Here is a 17,359-nt window from a genome sequence, read left to right as displayed (position 1 = left end):
GGGGAGGGGAGGGGAGGGGAGGGGAGGGGAGGGGAGGGGAGGGGGCGGCCGGCCACAGCCCCCGGGCTGGGAGAAGTGGCGCCCCAGAGCCCTGCGAGGGGGGCGGGGGGCGGTGAGGTGAGCGCGCTCCGCCTTCACCCCCGGGCGGCGGGTGCTGGGTGTGCCGCCCTGCCTGGGCCGCCCTGCCTGGGCCGGCTGAGAGAGCGGGCCCGCGGGGTGCCCGCCGCCCGCCCCACGCTGTCACCCGGTCAGCTGTCGCTGTGAGGCAGCGTGTGGGGGCGGGGGTCAGCGCCGCCCTGTGCCGGGCCGGGCGCTGCGTGGGGCTTCCTGCTGCCGAAGGGGCGCACTCAGGGCGGCGGCGAAGTTCTTTGCTTTTGTGTGTGTGTGTGTGTTTGTGTTTTAATAAGGTGAGTGCGCTCACCCTTCTGGCACAGGATTACAAGAGACAGCACAGCGCGTAGATGTGAGGTGGAGAGAGGGCCTGTAGCCAACAGTGGATGAAGAAAACTGCGGAGAGGGAAGATGCCTGTGAGGGAAGTGTAGATGTGTGAAACCTCCCAGGGGTGTGACTGCAGTTAAAGCTAAACTAGCTGGCGAAAAAATACATGTTATTACACAAATTGGTCTCCTCCTCCTCTGGCATCCATTATTACTACTTTTTGTTGGTACATGGGAGGGGTTGGTATGGATTTGGGATAGAAGGAAGGAGGTGCAGCCTTTTCTTGGGGGAGCCTTGACCTTGATACCCTGGGGGTTGTCTTACAGCAACCAAGCCATTTCGTGGTGGAGTTACTGCCCTCTTTTCTCATGCTGCACTCTTTCCTCGTATTTACAGAATGAGCTTTTAGATGAGAAAGCTAGATGGGGGGAAAAAAACCACCTTTCTCTAATTATGGGGTTCTAGTTTGTAGTGGGCAGTAGTTTCATTAGGACTACACAGATCTAAATAGATAACTTGGTTAACAGCTATGGCAAGTACAAAGGTGACAGACATGGCAGGAGGACCCTCTTCATTCCCATCCTTCCAGATGTAAACTCAAGTACATTAGTTAGCATCTCATTCCTTCTGTACTGTGTCTGATCTATTCATGAATTGGAAGTTGACTGTGTAGATTAAGCTTCCTCAGTTGGTGAGAATTAAACCTTTAAAAATCAGGGATAATTCCAACTATAGGCAAAGCAAGTAACTGCCAAGGACAGCAAACCAATAGAGTCTCTCAAATGTAGCAGGTGGCATTTGTGTCTTTTTTACCCTTTTAGAAGAAAATATAAAGACTTCTTTGGTGCCTATCTCAACTCGGTCCTTTCCCCTTCCCATGGGTAGACTTGATCAGACCCTTATACTTCATGTGTCAAAGATTTTATCTGTTTTGTATTATCTAAATTTATCCGTATTCAACATTTTTATATCATGACATACAGCTTTCATTCTTTGCTCCTTTAATAGTTGTTCTTTGTAATACTCTGCTATTTTCTTAAGAATAAAATTACAAAAAATAGGCTTCCATGAGTTATATCCACATTTCAATGGTTTTACAACATGACATTCACCAGAATAGGTATTTTGGGGCACCAATATAGCTAAGTTGTAAGTTACTTGGAAGTGTATGTAAAATCAGTTCCCTTAACAGGCTAACCTACAGCAGCAAAAGGAGCTTTTGGTAATATGACTTTAACTTTGTTTCATTTTTGGTCAGCACGATTAAGTTGGTCACACTATAATGTGTATGCCAGTAAGACAGAATTCTTATCTCAGAGATTGAGTCCTGCATGGAAAGTGAGGAGACATGTAAAGAAATTCACTGAGAGTAAAACCTACCTTGAAAGTCTCTTATTACTGAGAAAGATGTTATGCATGTAATTCAGCAGTGTATATAATTTAAAATTATGCCTCCTACTGAATGTCTCTTTTCTATGAGCTCTGCATAATAAATTTTCATGGGGAGGATGGAAAATTCTTTTTATTGATAGGTGTCATTGAGGAATTTAATGCCATTTTTTGCAACATTAATTCAAATTGGCTTAGATCCAAATGCTGATACACGGATTGAAAAGTTCAAGAAAGTGTCGTGTTTTATTGTGATACATTAAGATCTGAAGAACTGTCTAATGGTGTACCACAAGGAAAAAAGTAAGCTTTTTCTATGGGGTAAGCATGAGCATATAGGTTACCATTGAGCAACTTATGCTCTAACATGATTTTGACTGGTAGCCGCTTAGAAGTAATTAATTACCTCCTGTGTCACAGTCACTCAGTGTTACAAAGAGGAGTGTGACTCCCTCTGTCTTAATTTCTGTTCAGGTGTCTATGCAGTAACGATACCAGGCCCATTGCTGACGCTACACAGCTCTGTAACCTATGTACCATGGCTCAGACTTCTGAGGAAATTGCTGAGTTGCAGGGGTCAGAGGGGCGGCAGGGAAACATTGCCAGAAAGTCTGAAAAGGAGATTCATATGAGATGAGGAACCTGAAATAGCAGGCATGGTAAGATAAGGAAAAGCACCAACATGGGCAGGTATAAAATCAAAGAAAAACCAGGTTGTCAGAAGATGGCACAACTGCAGCTGTGCTCCGGGGAGCTGCAGGAACTGCCCCTTCCCCTCCTGACTCTTGTCAGGCTGCCTGGCTAGCAAAGGCTGTGCATGTATCTTATAAAAGTTGGTGAGCACATAACTGCCTAACCTAGTATTGATAATTTGTGCATGATAACCGACAAATATTTTTTTATACTTCTAAGCTGGATATATCCTGCTTGCAGAACCACTTTGTGCTGGGCTAAGGTGTCCAAACAGGGACCCAAAGAGGAATGATTACAGGAGATAGAAATTCACAGATGAAGCAAATGTAGGAATTGTCCCCACAAAAAGTGAGCTCAAAAGTGCAGAAGTGATTCCAGATAAATGGTTTTGGAGGGAGACTGGTGACTGGGGGGGGGGGGGGGGGGGGGGGGGGGGGGGGGGGGTGATGGGGGGGGCAGCAGGAATTGGGGTTAAAATGTCTAGAAGATGTCTAGCTATACAAAGGATCTGTGGGAGAAAGGAGGTGTTAACAAATCTGAAAAAGTGTTGAGGTTTGTGAGAGAGCACAGAAGCAGAAGGCTTTCAGAAGGCAACTAATGGCCAATTTATTTTATGAAATTAGAATTAGCAACCTCTAGCAAAGATCTCCAAATGATATAGACATAATACTGAAATAGTCACTAAAAATAGAAAATTAAACAAAATTAATGTCACCTTGTTTGAAAGGCAATGTGAAAATAGATCTAGTGCATCACTGAGTCATGACTGGAATCTTTCTAAGGTGTACCTCCAAAGAGATCTTTGGGGAAAAAAGTGCTTTACAAGTATATGCTTTGTGAATGAAGCCTGTAAGTAACAAAAAATCTGTAAGTAACAAAAAACCCCAAACCCCTCAGTTTGACTGTAAATAAATGTGAAGGTGAAATGCAGTTTGGGGCATCATATGGGAAGATAATGTCTCAGAGCAGGGAGTGCAGTTTTTTTCTTCGTTAATCGCTTTTTCCAGTTCCTGTCCTGCTTCTTTTCATGTCTGTGGGAAACAGATTTAGAACACCAAGACTACATCTTTGCTAGTGAACTTTGTTAGTAAATAGTATCATTAATAAATCCAAGCCAACAATGAAGGAACATTCCACAAGTAGGACTGGGCTTGAATTCATAAGAACAGCTTGCATTAATTGTTGGGTTTGTCATTGCAAATTAAAAAAGAGTCAAATTCCAGAGAAAGTAAAAAAAGAGAAAGATTTTTGAATACTAGGAAAAAGAGCTAAATGCATGTACTTGAAGTTAAAAGTTTCACAAAGCTATACTGCATTGGATCAAAAAGAGTTAGGAGGAAGGGAATATGGTGATATATCAATGTCAGAAAAACACCCAAAAGTGAGGAAGAACAAGAAACTGGATTTGACTGCTGCTCAAGGAAACAAGTAACTTTAGTTATAATAGTAACTACCATGTCATTGTATTATTAATTACCACTTACAGTTTCTGACTATTCATTTGATTATAAGCTGAATAATAGTGGCGTCTCCCAGTATTTGATAGGCCAAGTCTCTCAATGGTATGTAAGCAGAAGAAAACCATCATTATCAGCTGGGTAGACATTGCATCATTAGTTTGAATAAATTTTAGAAAACTAAACCCTCTGTTATCTGTTAAATCTAAAACTTTGACTGGTGAATAAGCCTTTATCATAGAATTCAGACTGAAGGGGGAAAACCAAACTGCCTATTTTAAACTGTCCTTAGAAATGCTCAAGTCTTTTGTTTGTCATATTCTGTGAAATAAGAACCCATCTTAAGCTGCAGTGTAGAAAGCTGGAACATAGGTTACTAGAAGTCCATTGAGCAATGGTCTTTCCAGCTGCAGCCCTGTAATATGGCTTCTCAGATGGAATCAGAACAAGAAAAAAATGTAAAGCATGAGACAGTTCTATTTAGTTGATTTAAGTCAAGAAAATCATTCAAGGCAGAAGGCTAGCAGTCTCAGCCTTTCTGAACAAGAAGGTACTTACTATACAACACAGTATATAGGTAGTATATAGCAGTTGGGTAGATCTGCTGAACCTTACCAGAGGTTCAGTCAAAGCCTGAAGGAATTTGAGTTTAGTCATATCCAACAGTGCATACAACCTTAGGTGATATAACTTGCAAGCTGACCAGCCTGTAGTTTATTTGAGCAGCGAGTGAGGCTATGACTGACATAGTTAACTAAATAAAACATAATTATTGTGATTATTTAGTGACATTGTGTAATTTAGGGCTCATTAAATAAAATGTTACAATATTGTTTATGAGGAGCACAGAACACTAGTTTTTCATGGTTGTATTGATTGAAGTTTGTCTTTATCTTGATTTCTGTCTGAACCTTTCTGCCCTTGCTTGGGTCTTAGGTGCCACTTGAATCTACTTTGATCAAGCCAAGTAGGCAAAGTACTCTTCATTTTTATTCCCTTGCACCTGTCTGCACTTTATCTGGAACATTCTTTTAATGAATACTGAGTAATGGCAGCTAACAAAATGACAGGGTGAGATTTCCCCTGAGTTGACTCAAAGCTACTATCTAGCCCAAAGATTACGTGTTCAAGATACTTCTAAATATCAAAGAGAAGATCGTTCTTCCACAGTTTCCACAGGCCTCATCTATCTAGACTGAACAGAGTAGCGTTATTTAAATCATGCATTTGATCTGACCCTGCCACCTAGATACTCTGCTAGGTCAGCCTTTTAGCAGCTTCATATCTGCCAACAGCCTCTTGAGAGTCTAGGTTGTGCCTTTACGTATTTATAGTATCATCTAATTATAGTATTAAAAGTTGTTTTCAATATCGATTAACATGGTACCACTGATGCAGGAGGTAAGAGAAAAGTTTGCTTGTCCTTTGTGGTATACAACTGACCACTTCAGACCAGAAAATTTGTCTTCACTGAAACAGCCTGTAAAGCTAATCCGTGCTTTTGCTTGTCACACATAGCAAATATGCCAAGGAGCTTGTTCAAAAGGAATGATATTGAATAGACACTTCCTGGTTTCTACCAAAAAACCTGACAACTGCAGGTCAAGGTATACTTCATTCTATTAAAAACAAATGTCATAAATTTTAAACCAAAACATTGCTCTGAAATGAGAATTTAAAATCTTCATTTTGAAAGATCCGCATTAAAATTTTTCCTGTCCTATAAATTTTGGCTAAAATTTCTCATTCATTTATTTGCTTAATGTAAAGTAAACATTTAGATTCATTTGCAGTAAGCTAAATCAGCTCATAATATATCTTATGGTGAAACAACTCACCTTCTGGATGGCCTCTCTTGTCTCAGGTACATGAGGTGGTTGAATTAGAAGCCTCACTGTCAGGTGGCTTCAACAATTAGCATGTATCCTGCATTTGGGGGCTAGTATGTTCCTGGAATATTGTAATCATTTTACAAGAGGAATGGGAAATCTAAACCTCACAACTTTCTAGAATGGTGTCTCCAGGATCCTCTCTAAGGCTTTTTTTGCTGGTGATCTCAACAGAAAATTTTGTATTAGGCTAGTGTGTATACATGTAACACAACTGAGATTTAAGAGAAGAAACACATGACAGAAGAGGTCTGTAGGTTATACATTATCTGGGCAATAAAAGAGGAGGTTAATTAGTTGTAAGTTGGAAAAACATCACCACCCCCACAAATGGCCATTACTTCACAAAGGACCTAGTAACTTTTTCCTTGCTCAGCCCCACTTGCCCCATGCGTGTTGGCAGGGGCAGGGTTTTGGGGGGACGGCAGGGAGAGCCTCGCCAGGGGCTGATGTGGCATCTCACTGCACTTGCTGTCTCACATCTCCGGTTGCTGGGCTCCATCACAGTGTGTGCCATGCCTCACCCTGATGCAGGAATGAAATCAGATCTTTTCTGATAACTGAGGGGTAGTAAAGTCCTTGTGGAAATGGACCCCACTGCCCCTACTGTAAGAGCTGCTCCTGGATACTTCATTAAACATGACAGTACAAACATTTTCTCCAGATAGGATCTGCTAATATTTCATGTGCCCTTTATCGAAAATAACATTATTTTATGTTAAGTTGTCTGAGAACAAATGATTAATTTCAGGAATACCTCAGTCTGCAAGTGAGTGAGTGAGAGTGTGTGTAGGAAGCTCAAGTGCAGGTGATATATTCCAAAATCAAGTAGCAAATCAAAGGAACATCTGACTGGGAAATCAGTTGCCTTCCCACTTTAATTTAAAAAAAAAATTAAATTTCTTATACCTCAACTGGAATAATTTACATGAAAAAATAAGACAAAAATGGAAGACAGTGATCTCACTCATGCACAGATACTTGTTTTTAACTTTGCTTTTAAACTTCCTTTTTTAGGAAAGTAATTCCTTCTATAAGTGAGCTACCCACTGTAAACCATACATCAGGTACCTGTGCCCAGTTCTTAGTAGTTTCTGTAGTTAAGGCCTCAGCAGTAGGTGGCACTGCTGTTTGTCTGGGCTTTGTAGATCCATATTGTCAACCTAGGTGGCAATTAACTTTTCCAGTTCCCGCTTCTATAGTACCCTTGATCTGTCCAAGGAGTCAAGTGGAAATCTGAAATGCAAATCTTTTCTAAATAAAAATCATATAAAGATATGTTAAGTATTGCCAAGGGATTAATTTTATTAATTAAATTTATTAATTAATATTAACCAACCCCCCCAAGAAATTATAAATCTGCAAATATATAGCAGATCTTTGTTATATGTTGCAAATTGTCTTTAAAAATTTCCTGATACACTTATAACCTATTGAACAAAATATAAGAATATTGAATGAAATTTGGAGCAGTCACAAGTGTGGTTTTGCTTTTTTGTTCTTTTTCTATTCTGTTTTTGCTTGATTTTATTAAAACTGAAGCCAAAGACCTAAGTGACAATGAGAGTTTTTGCCAGGCAATCTAGAATTGCTCTTCGCTCTTTAATTTCCCCCAAATAAAGGGGTTCTTTTGCATCCCAAAATTACGCATGTTGTTTGATATTAAGAATTATCTTTCATAAATGTCCATATAGGTCAGAAAAGGCCCAACAATGTTTTGCTTGTTTGTTTTCCTATAACCAGACAGTTTCATGTTTTCTAGACAGTTCCAAGTTTTCTCTCTCAGTTGTTGACATCTTGGGTGGGATTTGTCGAAGGAATGCAGGCATGGACTGCAGTCTAGACATGGATATTTGAGCTAGTCAATCTAAGCTGCCTCACTGGTCAGTGAAGAGAAATAGAGTTCTTTTGGAAAGGAATTTATTTCAACCCACAGTAGACTTTTAAAAATATGTTAGATGAATCATTCTCTAAAACTGCTTATTTTTTTTTTTATTGACATTGAGGAAGGTCTAAGAAAGCTGCCTCAGAGGTAAATGATTGAAGTTTGGCAGAAGGAGCCTCTGTCCTGACACCACTGTAGACTCACTTGGCTGCCAAGTGCTGAGTCCACCATGCCTTGAAATTCTGAGGTGAGATGAATTACTGTCTGGAAGCCAGTAGAACCTGAAGTCATATATTAAATAGAAAATTTAGACAGAAAAATGGACACTGTAGAAGGGGAATGGCATATTGCTGTTAAATCACGCCATCTGCTCACATCTGAAGTAGAACCAGAGCAGAACCTGGAGTCATACATTAAATAGAAAATTTAGTCAGAAAAATAGACACTGTAGAAGGGGAATGGCACATTGTTGTTAAATCACTCCATCTGCTCACAATTTGCCTCATTTCATTTCCTAACACATTATTTATTTAAAATGTCTACTTTTGCACTCCATCTTTTTTTCTCTTGTCACAGCTTGTGTGGATGCCTGTGTCCAGGTTTGCATCTGCTATGCCCATAAACAGGTTGCCCAGAGAACCGTGGATGCCCCATCCTTGGAAGTGTCCAAGGCCAGACTGAATGGGGCTTTGAGCAACCTGGTCTAGTGGCAGGTGTCCCTGCCCATGGCACGTGGATTGGAGCTAGATGATCCTTCAGGTCCCTTCCAACTCAAACCATTCTATGATTATGTGGTTTTGTGTCTTCTCCCTACGACTTCCCCTGAAAGCCCTTCTGTAGATGTTGTTTTGTTGTTTCTTCTGTAAAATACAAGTAATTGAGGTTCAGTACAGGAATGAGGAGAGATGTGTTTGTAAACAGTGAGAGCACATAATCATCACTTTTGATGTTTAGGTTACTGTTCCTTTCCAAGTTCTGGTTCAATATGCAAGTAGTTAGGGTTTTTTTCGTCTTTCACAGTCCCTAATACTTCAGCTTTAGCAGATGGATAAGTTGTTACATTTTTGCCTGATTCTCTTTGAAATTATCTTTTTTTTTCCCCAGTCCTGTACTATATTTGCAAAAATGATTTTTATGTGGATTGAGAAAGATTTTAAAATCTTTGTATTATTGATAACTTCCCTGTATGGCATAATGTATTGTATGTGCAGTTACCAGAAGTCATTATTTTTAATTGTTTTTTCACCTTCTTGCCATCCATCTTCTTTTGACCCTTTATCTTACCTTCTCATTGTTTTAACTTGTCTTCTTTATATTAAAAGTGGTAAACCAAATGAAAGTATGTACAGTGGTGAACTTAATGAGTATACTTACATCATATCTCTTTATACATATTTCCCACGTATCCACTACATTTAGCGTGTGAATGTGACATTTCCAAAAATAGGGTTGCTTGTAACAACATTTGTCTTTCAGTGACTAATTAAGCAAATTAGCACTCGGTTTATTTTTTGTAATATGCTCTCTATGAATTTATTCATCTTTGTTAAGCTTTTGTCCACACAGAAGCAGTAAAGAAAATTTATCTAAATAAACTAATGGTGTGCATATGAAATGGATTAGTTAGGCCCCATTAATTCTTTGTAGCTAATGACTCAGAATTAGAAAGGCCATAACTGAGTTTGAAGACATAAAAAATGTTGGAATGTTAAAAGAGAGCTCTCAAAACATACTAAAGCATTTTCATCTTTGTTTTCTGCTTCTTTGCATAGAAAGGTGAAAAGAACAGATAAGACACTGATTCCTGTCCTTAAATGGGAATTTGATGTTTGTAAAAATACAAAAAAGTAATTGGGGGGAAAAAGCCAAACTCCTTGAGAAAGGACATAAATAACCACTTCAGCTTTTTTGGGCTTCTTTTGATCTCAATGTGACCTGTTGTTTCCCCTTGTGAAAAGAGTGCTTCCTCTTTCCATACAGGCAGCGTGCAATGAGTCAACACAGCCTCAGGGTGCTCACAGATTGCAGTTAGTGAGGAAGTGACTTGTCCTCTCCTTCACCAGGTAACAACACCTCAAGAGCACATGATCTTTTTAACTATGTCTCCTTTTCTGGCTGAGACAGTGCTAGACTGTGAGAAGTAAGTTATTTGTTGATTTACTATGACAAAACTTTCTTTATCTAAAAATATTCTGTTCACAAAGAATTGTGGCAAGTTCAGTGGAAAGCAAGAGAAAATTTGCTGAGCTGGGCAATAGGAAATGGCCTCGTGAGACAAGGAATTCTGTACACAACAGGCAATAGAAGACAAAATTCTCTGAATTCCAATTCAGATTTTGATCTATTTTGGCACATAGAGTATTGGGTAATTTTTTAAAATACCAGATGTGTAAGTTCTGAGTTCTGCTTTAGCTCCACAGCTCCTTCAGCTCTATATTTCACTTTGTATTTTATGCCAGTTAACTTTACTGGCTAAAATAATCTCCATCACTGGAAAATGAGCATAAGACATTATTGTAATGATACTTGGCAACATCATTAAAAGGTATTGAACAACATTTGCATAAGACAAACACTTGATAATTGAAGGTCTGTATACATTACTGTAGTACATGAAGGTCAGATTTAATTTGTGCGCTGTGATGGAGTGAAGCTGTAAGTATGACAAGGTTGCAGGACCTTTTGTTAGAATTGTACCACCAGTCTGATATAATGACTGCACTTTTATAGTAAGCATCTGCTTAAATAACTTGGAGATCTCATAATAGACATGTGCATAAATATAGTGTATTCATGCAACAAATGGTTTAAAAAGGAGGCAAAAGTAGATGTAACATTCCAGCCCTTCAAAGCCTCCTGCCTGAAGTTTCTGTGCTGAATGTTTTGCATATGTCCTCCACTCTTCAACCATGACTACAAAATAATAACCATTACCAGGTTCAGAGGGATTTGGTGAGAAACTGAAGCCAGACAGAAAAAAATATGAAATGTCAACAGTTTAGTAATGTTTACTTCAAACTATCTGATGACTCAAAAAAAAAAAAATAAATTGAATCTGCCACTCTCTGGAACATCTTTACTAACCATGACTGCTGTAGTAACATTTTCTGACAGATTTGATGAATCTTCCTGAGAAGTAAAGGTGAACAAAGTGTGATTATTTTGATAACATTATCTACCAGGAGATTAAGAGTTTAACCTGACAAAGCAGGGGTTTTGATGAAATGTTATCCAGTAATACTGTTTTCTACCTAACTTAAGATATCCTAAAACAAGTGGAAAGCTTGCTGCTGGAGAATATAGAGAAGATGAAGTTATGACAGTCTAAATAAGACTTGTATGAAAAGGATAAAAGAACTCTCTGCTTCCATCAGTTAACTTATGTTGTCAGTGCTAGAGTTGTGTAATTCTTTCTAAGATGTGAATTCTAGACATGAAAATTCCTGTTTAGTCATATTATTTCCCATCTTCCTAACATTTTATTTCTTGAAATATAAATTTAATTCAGTAGGCATTTAAACAGCTTAGCTCCAACAGAAATTGTGGAAATATACCTATCCTGAAATAGCTAAGTGATGAAACGCTCATCTAAGTTGAAATCTGTTCCAAATGGACAGAGCTAGGTTTAGAGTAAAGGCCATTGTCTGCACATGAAGTTACTCAGGCGGGCATGCACTTTTCTGCCAGAAATGCCATCCTGAGAGTTTTTTTCTAAGTAAGTCTTCATTTGTATGGTTTTGCTGCTATAGGTAAAAACAGTTGGTTGAAAAACTCCTGGGTCTTTGCCTGGCAATCCTGTCTGACTATATTCTCTTGCTGTGTATCCTCAGGAGCCTGTGTGTGAGCTTTGTAGATAACGTTTAAGCAACCTTGCAGTGTTTTCCACTATAGAGCAGGGGAAAGTTCAAGTCTTTCTGAATCCAGGTTACAGGTGGAAGCAAGCAGCAGGAGCTGCTGTCAAAAGATGATTCTTTGACTCTGCTTCTCAGGAATCCTTCAGGATGAGCAAAGAGGTCTGCCCATGGGCATAGACTTCTCAGTCCAGACCCTTCTCATGCTGCGTCAGGGCTTGTCCTCTCTGGGAAGCCTGAGGGAGATGGGAGCACTTTGGGAACAAAATGATTTCAGAATGCAAGGATTCTTACAGGTGAAATTCAAACTAAAAAGATTTCTTTCTTTACAAGCACATTTAAAAATATCATGGTACTTTCAGCATAATTTCCTATTTTGTGACAGCTTTTAAATACTATGGGTAGTCCATGATGACTTTTGGCATCAATGTGTTCTAAGTGCATGGTATCTGAATGTCACTTAATATTGGGGTATTTTACACTAGATTACTGGCAGTCACCCTTTTTTGTATGTTTTCAGATTTGATAGTAGTTTGATTTCCAAGCAATTAAATTTATTGAAATTTTGTTGCAAAAAAAGTCCAACTTCACAAACCATAGGTGAAATAATCTGTAGTAATAATAACCTTCCAGGATGGAATGTAATTTCAGAAATTGTATTTTAAGGAATTCGCTATTCGTTTTGATCATTGAAAGAAAAATGTCCTTAAATACTCAATAAATATATTCATTGGTAAAAATCTCATTTTAAATTCAATCTTTTGTAATTTATAAATCAATGACTTGATTTCACCAAGCATTTGTTGAACTGGAGCAATAATACTAAATGGAATGTGCAAATACTTTTCTGCAATCATCATTATAGATGGGTGACAATTTATGAATAATTTGAGCGTGAACTATTGAAAGCATTGCATAAGTTCAGATGATTAAATGAGCGTGAAAATAACTCTTTAAGCAGAAATATTTCAAGCTTTTTCTTTGTCCTTAATGGACTAAGCATTTCTTCTTGCTGGAAGTGCTAGTGACAACCCCACAAAAAAAAAATTATCTTCTGCCTCCATCGCTTTGTGAACGAGTAACTCCTGCTAGTTTTGAAATACATGACAATCTTCATGATCATGATCCTCATGAGAAATGCCAGTTACAGGTAAAGATACTTACAGAATACACAGAAGTAATGACAGTTCAGTGCTAGAACCCCTGATGAATATCTTACACAGGTTGGGAATATATTAATGTATTTTTACATGGTTTTAAAAGAGAATTAAAAGCAGCTTTGGTTTACATGCCTCATGTACAGAACAGGTGAACACATAGCTCCTGAATTTGGAAGGTGGGCTGTCTCTGCTTCTCTCTGACTGCATGGGAATCCACAGAACCTGAGGAGGCAGGGAGTTGTGGTTTTATTTCCTCTTGGTCAATCAGTGAAACTGTCAGGAAAAAATACTTCTTAAGATGTTTTAATAGGTACACAGCCTTCAAACGCATATTGAAGGCTTACTGAAGCATTCTGTTTCTGCAAGCAATATAAAGTTCAGGGGTTTTGATAAATAATAAACCACTAGCTTTAGAATTATACTATATACAGTAATCATGCTTTGCCCTTTTGCATGAATGTGTAAACTTTAAAAAAACCCTCAATTACATTTAATTGACCTTAATGCTTTGAGAAGCGATAACTGACCTTAAAGATTCTGAGGGCAAAAATAGCTCTTTGCCCTTGCAACCAAACTAAACCACAAGGTAAGCCTGTTGTCACTGGAGAAATGGGAGCAATGCCTGTACCCTGTAACCTGGATGAGAGCTTACTGGGCCAGAGGCTGTGATACCTCTCTGGTTAAATCAGTGTATACACTGACATATTTTGATAGGAGTTAGATGAACCTTTAAAAGGAATTCAATTTTTCAGTTGCTGTTTGTTTACAATTTCATAGTTGTCTTGATCTGTATATCTGACCCATTTACTGGTTTTATTAGCTTTAACTATGACAGTCCATGTTCAGATAATACACATGCAACTGGAGGTTTTTGAAGTGCAAGCTGTCAGACAGTGAAATGCTGTAAATGCGCCATGTGGCCAGATAGACTTTGTGCTACAAAAAATTAACTTTATTCAGCAAAAATATGTGACATTCTTTCAACTACCTGGGGCAACAATCTTCTTGTATATTACCTTTTTTTACTAAGTAATTTTAGTACTTTTTGCTTCAGGCTTTTTTTACTACAAAAGGATTTTGGTTATCATCCTTTAGAGTCTGATTTATTCAATTTTAAGTTAAGATTGATAGATTGTATTTTTACAGTTTCTGGATATTTACACTTTCAAATCAGGTGAATCCAGGTGCAAATCATTCTTATCTTGTAATCATGACTTGTACAAGATGAGAAAATGTGCATATGCTTGGCTCAATCTGTGAGGTGCAAATATCTTCAAACAGGAAAAACCTCTATCCTTTTAACCTACTTCTGAAATAGTTCAGTCTGTGTGGTAATGTACTTGGATAAATTTGATTGCAGGTTTGCATATCTTCCATTGTATTTCCCTTTTCTGTACAATTGATCTCTGCCTGCCTAATTTCTGTGGCTTAGAATTGAAAAACTTTTATGACAATAAATTTGTAAGACAAAAGAAAACCAAACTTTAAAGGAAAACAGAACTGGGATTCAGTTGTAACTTTCAATATGTATCTGTCTAAAAAAAATACCCCCTTGATAAGAAGACCAAATAACAGAAGAAATAACAGCAATTTCATTTTTTGGTGGCAAAGATTGATCTGGGTATGACATACTTGTAAGGCTGTAATCTCTTGGACCTTGTGCTGTAGGAGGAAGGAAAGCTGTTTTATTTTAGAAATAGGACCATGGGGCTATATCAGCAGATGTTCTGAAAGGATATACCTATGCATAACTTTTATTGAAGCTCCAGTTTTCTCTGGTTTCCTAACTTAAATAAAAAAAAATAATATAATTTTAAATTAAACCAAGGAAAGAATATTATGGAACTAGTTTTGTAATTTTTTAATGAAGTAGCAAACTCCAAAATGCCAGTGCTGTTTGATCATAATAACTTATGCCAGTTATTATCTTTGAGCTGCCCAATCTCATTATTCAATATTTGTAAAGCTAGAGTGAAACATCTTAAGTGTTTGATTAATTTTTAGCACTTTCAGTCAGAAAGGATGGATAGATGCCTTCAGACTGATTTCAGGCAAATGTGCTGCATTTCTGCTAGTTTTTTGAAGAAATGTAGGTAAGTATTTTTCTTCTTTCAGCTAATGAAATGACACAGCCTTTGAGCTATTTGTAAGCAACAAATCAGCACATACCACTTACCCGGATGATTTTTTTTCTAGTGTTCCTCAGAAAAGCAGTAGAACTTTATGGAGCTTGGTCCTGATAGCATAGTAGTGCCCTTGTTGCACATTCACTTCAAGCTCTCCTCTTTGAACATCAAACATCATCACTGATGTTGTACATGTTAAACAGAGTAAAAGCAGAGGTTAGCCTAAGATCTGAATATAGGCCTAGATTTTGGATTTCTCTGGAAAGAAAAATAGATGGGCTCAATCTTTTTCTATACCAGTAGAGAAACAGATCTCCATGAGGCAAGCATATGAAAGGAAAACTCACTAATTTTTTTCTGCTTCAGCTCTTCTTTCAGCAATATAGCCACAATCTTTTGACTTAGGAAAATCGAACAAAACCAAATTAGTCTGGAGTTTTATTTATAGCATTAAGAATCTTAAGCAAGTGTTTATGATCCAAAAGTGTTTATAATCTTAGGCAGCAATTTACCTGGGTATTGTCAGTGCTGCACAGGGAAGCTCTTTCACCCACATGAAGTTTAAAGGATTTCATTTCAAAGACTTCTAGGATTACAGCAAAATATTAGCGCTGTGGTTAATTATATGTAGTTGCTGAACTCAGACATAGCCTCTGGTGCATTTTTATCACTGATTATAAAAGGATATTAGTCTGGGGTACATTCTTCACGGTTTTGCTTTTAAACACACACCCCCCACCCCCCACCCTCCCCACCCCCCCACCCCCCACCCCCAATTGTTTTTTATTTGTCCTCAGTTTCTGAGTACTTTCAATGATACACAGAAGTGGGAGAGACTTCTTGCTCTCTGGATCTGGCTCCCTGCAAGCTGAAGTTCATAGTTAGAGGTGTCTGTAAAGCTTGCATAGATCTGTGCTGCTGTTGAGAAGGGAGTCCCTCTTTCTCCTCTTCCTAACTCCTCCGTCACTCACAATACAGTCCTGCCAACCAAAAAAATGAAGATTTTATTCAGAAATTTTTTTCCTATTCCAGAGGCACAGGTGAAAATGTGTATTCCTGATCACATGTAGTTATTCTATATTATTCAATTTACAATATTTTAAAAATAGAATTGCAGTTTATTTATATGGATTAAGAATTTTTAATATCTTCCTTTCAATTTTTCTATAAGTAATTCCCTAAGCAAAAGTATATGTATGCTGTCATTTCTTAGGCAACAATTTTAACTATGTTTTATGTATTTATTATCCTCTTAGTCTCATGGAACTTTTACAAAACCAGTGTTACTCCTTCGATGCATCCATTGTATAGCCATTAATTCTGATTATTCAGTGATTTTCTTTAACACTCAAGGCTCTGTATATCTAATTGTATTCATACATTCTTCTCACTGCAAGAGAAGATTCCACTTATCCACTTCTGTTCTCAAAATTTTGACTGAAAACCAACATTTGCTTGTTATTTATTGTATACTCTCCTGGATTGCTTTGTGGGGAGAAGGGGATAGACCTCTTCAGGTGACAATCAATGCCATTGCCCTTTAGACATCTGCCACAGCATGTGTTGCCTCATCCCACAGACTGCAGAGGGAACCTTGAACAAGTTTCAACTGAACACCTTCCTTTCAGATACTTAGCATTGTATTCGTCTGAGTAGGTATCACAAGTTCAGTAAGAATAAAATCTAGTGACACGAATCATGAAAAACATTAAAATAACCTTTGCTTGCTGCTCTCCTGTGTCTGTTCAGCACTGAACAGAAAGGATAGTTAGGAACCCTTGACGTTTCATTCTGAAATTTTTGTACTTGTGGGTTTTTTTAATGTGGTTTTATGTTCTTGTGTAAGAATATTTAAATAAGCCATAAGATGAGACATGGTTGCTAAACCAAGTCTGCAGCCAATTCTTTCCAGAATTTCCAGTTTTTTCCAGGCCAACAAAAAATTCTTTTGATTTAACCTTCTGTATTTGCTTAGCAAACAATGCACTGCCCTAAGTATGTTATTTTCTTTAATTATGCTGATTAGGATTTTAATTGAAAAAACCCCACCATATAGGTGATACACATTAAATTAACTAATTAAATATAGATTGACCAATACTAAAAAATGAACTGTGACCAAGTAAGTAATTTGCTGGCATCTAGTTTGCAAGGACTAAGTCACAGGTATGTAATTTGATCCCAAGATACAACAAAACCGTGAGTACTAGGTATGTGTAGGAAATGGCCACCTCTGTTTAGAGTCCAAAGAAAAATATTGATGTAATAGTGTCCTTATTTACCATCTTAAGACCTATAGTCTTTCAGTTTTAATAAACATTTCTCCATTAATGACAACAAGAAAAAGTGTACGAAGTAGTGATCAGCAAGATGTCTGAAAAGAAAGGAAGAAATATAGAAATAAAAGAAAGGTGAGTAGAAAAGGAGATGAAGCAGGTGACCCCAGAAGAGGCTAGAAATTAGGGAAAGT

General features: G+C 37.9%; 1 long non-coding RNA gene across 1 annotated transcript in view; it reads left to right on the top strand.

Moving 5' to 3' along the window:
• The first annotated feature begins 42 nt into the window (after positions 1 to 42).
• Positions 43 to 17,359, top strand: part of LOC121082986 — a 29,234-nt gene continuing 11,917 nt past the window's right edge. The window contains exons 1-3 of the long non-coding RNA XR_005826199.1: positions 43 to 117; positions 7,878 to 7,999; positions 9,733 to 9,815. This is a non-coding gene — a long non-coding RNA (uncharacterized LOC121082986). The remainder of the gene's footprint in view (positions 118 to 7,877; positions 8,000 to 9,732; positions 9,816 to 17,359) is intronic.

Source organism: Falco naumanni, chromosome 2 (assembly GCF_017639655.2).
Source record: "Falco naumanni isolate bFalNau1 chromosome 2, bFalNau1.pat, whole genome shotgun sequence".
NCBI lineage: Eukaryota > Metazoa > Chordata > Aves > Falconiformes > Falconidae > Falco > Falco naumanni.
Note: the sequence above shows the minus strand (reverse complement) of the source record. Positions and strands in the feature narration are given on the sequence as shown.